The sequence below is a fragment of the Anopheles darlingi genome, chromosome 2 (assembly GCF_943734745.1).
Source record: "Anopheles darlingi chromosome 2, idAnoDarlMG_H_01, whole genome shotgun sequence".
Lineage (NCBI taxonomy): Eukaryota > Metazoa > Arthropoda > Insecta > Diptera > Culicidae > Anopheles > Anopheles darlingi.
The window spans coordinates 25,073,403-25,079,402 of NC_064874.1; the positions used below are offsets into that span (position 1 = coordinate 25,073,403).

General features: G+C 45.5%; 1 protein-coding gene across 1 annotated transcript in view; it reads left to right on the forward strand.

Annotated features, from left to right (window-relative positions):
* Positions 1 to 6,000, forward strand: part of LOC125947942 (CCR4-NOT transcription complex subunit 6-like) — a 151,721-nt gene that overhangs the window by 24,414 nt on the left and 121,307 nt on the right. The window lies entirely within an intron of this gene.

Below are 6,000 nucleotides of genomic sequence, written 5' to 3' on the forward strand. Positions count from 1 at the left end.
GCAAGTATCACAATTTTTTGGTTAAAAAAAATAGTACAAACGGCTTTGTTAATTAAGCTGCATTTCATATACGACGCGGTAATAAGCCGATAATAATTTATCTCAATTCGAATCTTATCAGGTACACGACTAGCGGGTGCTATTAAGTTGGGAATGCATACGTTCTCCAGGCACAGAACGAAGAAAGTCGTGCTTCACGGTCGGAAGTACCTAACAATGGATGCAATGGTAATACCCCTTCTTTCTTCTGAATACGTGACAAATATACGGGCCATTATTTGAGGAACAAAGAAACACGACCCCGAAGGCGTGAACAGACAAGAAACTAGGAAGCACGAAGAAGCGATATTCCTAGTGTACGTGTGTGTTTGACGCGTTGAAGGACACCCGTTCCCGTTAGTTTTTCTGGCCCTTGCCAAATTGGTGACTAAGTGGTTTCATGTTGCACTCACTAAATGAGCATAAATGAGTTACGCTGCGGGTCTCAAATCAGGGATCTTACTCAACTGGAATCTATATGCTGATAGCGAACAAAGGTATTTCGGGACCACCCCCCACACCGGTAACTACCGAGAGGTTGGCGAAAGGTTAATTGAGTCCAAGTGGAACTGATGGAGCAGGGCATCGCATGCATGCGGTCGTCTCGTCGGGCAGACCTTCTGCGGTCGATACGGATCTGAATTACGCACGTAAAAGCCGCTGTCCCCGGGTGGGTCAGCACGGACTCCGCGGTCCATCGCTTGCTATAGCAGATGGAGACGCGTGGTAGTGGCGTGGTGCCGCCGGGCTAGGGGAGCCTCGAAACGGCTTAAATTCCTCACTCAACATGGGACCAATCGGGACACGACGCACATACGGTCCGCATACGGAAACACATACACACACACACATACACACACACACCTCAGCAGTGATCGTTGTTCGTCTGCAGCTACTGCTACTGACGTCAATCGACAATTGGACGCGAATTCGTTTGGTTCGTGTGGGCCGTTTTCTGAACAACTCAAACCATTGACCTAAAGTGTCGCGAGCAAGGTGGACGATGGTGGCGTGTTTTTACAACCGGGAGGGGAACCGGGTCGACGCGGGACTAAGGATGTGTCACGTAAGTCCCGAATGCGAAGACTTCCATATGCCATCCGAAACGATGATGGGATCGCTATAGTGAGCGTGTGCGTGTGTGGAGGGGGTGGGGTCGAGGGAGGAGCGCAAAATAAATAACGCGAAAGATGCGACGCATCTTCGGTATGATGGGATTAACTACGCTGGAGGACTGGGCGGACAGTTGGCCTATGGCCGGTTTCCGGCGAATCTATATGGCGCATCGTTTGCATCGCGCTGAGCCACTGCCAGCCCGCAGTGACCTTGGCATCTATCGAAAAATGTCGCTAATGTGTTTTTGCTTTTGGCTTGCCGATGCTCGGTCTACCGTTACCGCGGCTACCTCTGACACCGCGTTGGTGTGAAGGATCCCAACTCATTCGCCGGTGCCGTGACGGTAAGCCATCCGGGTTGGTAGCATGGCAAGCAAATGGCGTAGCAGTTACATGTGGTGTCAATCGACCGAAAAAAACAACTTCATTTCCTGTGTGTGTGGTCATCCCACGATGCGCTCTCTCACACGCGATCGCTTGCTCGCTCACGCTCGCATGATCGGTTCTCGCAGATCACCTAAATCTTCCGTTGGGACCGAAGATCATATTTGAAGCAGCGAGACAAACCCGAGGCAAAGTGGGGGTGAGAAATGGTATCTCACTGTTGGTCAAAAAGGGGACAGAGTTACAGCCGTCGAACCAATTGGAGTGCGTTGGTCTGTCATCGTGCGGCAGCAGCAGCAGCAGCAGCAGCAACAGCAACCGTATAGCGAAGGATGGACTTGTTGGGCTATTAATAGGTATCATACACCAAAACCTACATACACGCACACTTACACACACACACATACACACATGACCAGCAATAATTCCGCTTTCGCCACTGCCCTTGCCCTTACCATACGGCTAGTGTGCTACATCCTCATGGCTGGCCTCCTCTCCCGATGGCCACTGTCAATGATTTGTTGAACATTCTTTCATCAACATGAGCATTCTGTTACGCCTGGTTCACGGTACAGTTCCTGTCTCAAATTTGCCGGCACCTCGAAGGAAAGTATACGTTTGTTGTATGATTTGGAAACGCCTTGTACACTAGCAGGTTTTTTTTATAACTAGCAGGTCATGCTGCTCTTATGTTTAACATAAGCTGCAGATATGACGAGGCATTTTACATAGAAATTTTAATCTTAATTGAATTTCATGGTGAACAAAATACAATTGCACTGAAAATTGCATTCGGCTAAACACTGAATATGGTTATTTACTGTGCATTAGTATTAAATGTAATTATCTTATTTTACGTAAACGAGATTTTTAATTGCATTTGATTGGTCCCGGAATCTTTCAGTGGCCGAAAGATCTAGTGATCGACACTAATGCTAACATAATTTGTCTTTCAATTCCATTTGAAAAACGAAGGTCTTTCCTAATTACATACACGATTATCTAATCGTTAGTGGGCCGTTCAGGATAAATGATTTTTCCTTTATTTCGAGAAAAAAATATTTAAAATTCAATTATTTGTTGCTCTCATGTTGGTGGCTTGAATGGGTTATGCACTGTTATTGGAAGGGTTATTGGCTGTTTTGCATCGGTACCGGCTTATAAAGAAAACATCCTGTCATGATCGCCTAACCTCGAAGGCGATCATCGCACTAGGGCGGCCCGAGCCGCATATTCCCTTCGACCAGAGAAGCATGCCAGAGTCGCCGCAGATGCTTTACCATCAACGCTGGCTTAGAATGCAGCGTCGCCGCGAGCACACGTGCTACTCCCTGGTTGGTTTAGGGCCCTTCATTTGCTATTTGGCAAGTGCACACTAAGTGGTGCACCACCACTACTTCCGGTGGCTACTTGGCGTAATCCAGGGGAGAGGAGGGAGGCCAAACACGGTCGGATTTTAACCCCGGTCGTCGGTCAGTCATATTTTAACGAAAGTTCAAGTATGACCGTTGGCGGTCTAACAGGGGCCGCGTGCACCAATGACCAGAGGAGGAGAGGACGTGGGTTGCACATTTACCGGGGTGCTCCTCGCGTTTGGCAGCCACAAACTTTGGTGAAAATAAACTATCACCCGTACCCCATACTGGTGTGGCCGCAGTGCTTGTTCTGGGCCATAATGCGGAGCAACACAGATCCAACACGATCTCGCGGTATCCGGCGGTCAGAATAGTAAGACATCTCGACAGAAATGCTCACGATGAGAATTATGACGGTGTGAAATGCTGCGAAGTGCAATTTACGATTCCCGATTCAAGACCAGGGACGGGGTGGATCGCAGAGGAAGAGCAAACTATATGGTTTGTGGTGATGCATTATAGTGGCCCACTCAAGTGAATATGACCTTGCACGAGATCTTCGCTTACTTAGCGAGGATGCGCCGACGGTTTGGTTCGTTTCGAAGAGTGCCAATTGGTGAGCATTTTCAATGTTCTATAAATGGCCGTTACTTTATCTGTCTGGCTGTTAGAGAATCGTGCTATCGTAATCGTTCGTTTTAGAAATTGTAATAACTCCATTACAACTCCTCCTTACATTGCCTACCCTTCTCCTTACAACTCCTTACATTGCCTACCCTTCAGCTACGATTTGGACTTTCCTTTGTATTTGCTGTGTTTATACGAGATTAATGGCGTGGGCAGGTCTGCGGTCAGTGGGTTTGTCCATTACTGCGACATGATACTCGTGTCACGCTGCGGAATGTCCACCGGAATTTTGTTGTGCATTTCTGGTGTCGTGACTACATTTTAATGATGGCAACAACATCGGCAGTAGATGGATGGTTGGTTGTAAGAGTTTTATTTTTGTACCACGATGAAATCGGAATGGAAAGGAAACATCGAAACATGATTTTTATATAAGACGGAGCGAATGTAAATATGATGAAATACCGAGAGAAATTCGCTCTGCTCGATATGAATGTTGTCGATGTTGCAGATGGTTTATAGCCTTGCTAGCAGCCAAAAGCAATTATACCTCGTTTGGCAAAGTAACGCAGTGTTGTTTAGTTCCGTGACATAAGTGAAAAGAGGTACCCGACCGATGGGTCACGATGGTTTTTTAAAGCTTTCGAGTTCCCTGGACTAGGAAGTTATATTTTCCTTTTTTATTAGATGTTTATTATAAATGATTTCAATGGTTTTAATAAACGCATTAATTTGAATGGTTTCGTCACGATCTCGAACTAGTTAGTTAACGAGCGGGTTGTTGATGACCTTCAATTCAATTTAATTCATCAAAGGAAACCATTTTCAGTGATTCAACCTTAACAACTCTACACGAATCCGTCATGATCGTTAAATACTTTACCATGCGACCAACTTTGAATTCCAAGGAATATAGCTGGATTGAAAAACAAATCTGTGCCGTCATAGCAGCCGGTGCCGGGCGGGTCATCGCTGAGCTATTAACTTCGTTTGGACTATTTAATTGATTCCAATTGGCTCGACACTCGACTTAAACTAGAGAACTGGCTCGTAGGAGTAAAGTGTCTCCTGCGCGTCACTTCAACGTAAAGACAGAGCAGCTCAATTATGCAATCGCTGTGTGTGTGTATGCTTTTTTCAGAATCGGTTCTAGAGAGGGATTGCATACTGGCTCAGACGTGCAAAGGAAGACTAACAAAACACCCCTAGATACGGCTCAGTGAGACCGAGAACCGATCAATTCAATCGTTTCTTTAAGTTCAATTACCACTTCATCGCTTTATCGGGCACAACGGCGATGACGTGCGGTTTTGTGGACTCATTTCTAGGGGCTCCAGTTGTCAACTACTGTCGCCGCTTTCCCGCTTTTAGCCTTATTCATCGCCGATTCAGTTGCTTTATTTATGCAACAGAACACCCCCCCCCCCTCCCCTCCACAACCCTTTAGCCACGTCCGACTCTCCCGCTTTCACTTTATTCTACTTAAGTGCCTGCTGCGGTCTGGTATCCGCCCATTGCACTGCATTCCACTTTACACTTTACATTAGATTAGAATGTGGAGGAGAAATTATGAGGCAAATAAAAGAATACTAGACAATCCAGCCAATATTACTCCCTGTACCATCCCTATTGACCGCGTGGGGCCCAGCCAGAAGCGGCTGGATGCCAGTATCATCATTGAAGCAGCTCTACACTAGGGTGACATCGGAGGCAATGCAATTTGAATTTTCTCCCATTTTCAGCGTTCGGAGAACGTCGACGGAGAACGGTGCACGGCGGCTGATGCAAGTGGCTAAAGTTGATTCAGTTTCAGGAACACAAAAGAGCTGGCAGAGAATTGGTTTTTGTGTTTCGCTAGAATGCATACGGGAGTTGTGACGACCAAAGCAACAGAGAGATTTGCAATTGCTAGGCACATCAAGAATAGGCGAATGAAAAATGTCATTTCCTGTGTGTGCCTGTGGCAGTGTGGATGAATCGTGAAAAAAAAAAACCCAATCAACTATGGAAGTTGCCCGGTTGTACTGGCTGCGATAGTCAGAATTGAAAATGTATGCTAACTGAAACTGCGTAGCGGCTGGGAGACCGCGTGGGGAACCATACGTTTTAAGAACATCAGTGTTGATTCCATTAGTAAATTTTAGAATGAAACCCTAAAGTATGTTTCAAAATAGCTGTAAATATACTAAAGATATGCTAAAAGAGGAAATTTTTAAAGTAGTAAACTTTTCAAAAAATACCATGCTTGATGTATTGGTTGTTTTCATTCGATGAAACACTTTGGACTTTGAACGATACATCTGGGATATGCCAGGCAGAGAAAGGCAGGAATATATGTATAAATCAATAAAATTCGCAAAATAAACTTTCCACAAAAACAATTTTAAAAATGTTCCATTTGTTAAAATGTGTTATATCGTAAAAACTACTGTTAGCAGATCTTGTTGCAGATTACCACGCAAAAGTAACCACTGAAGAAA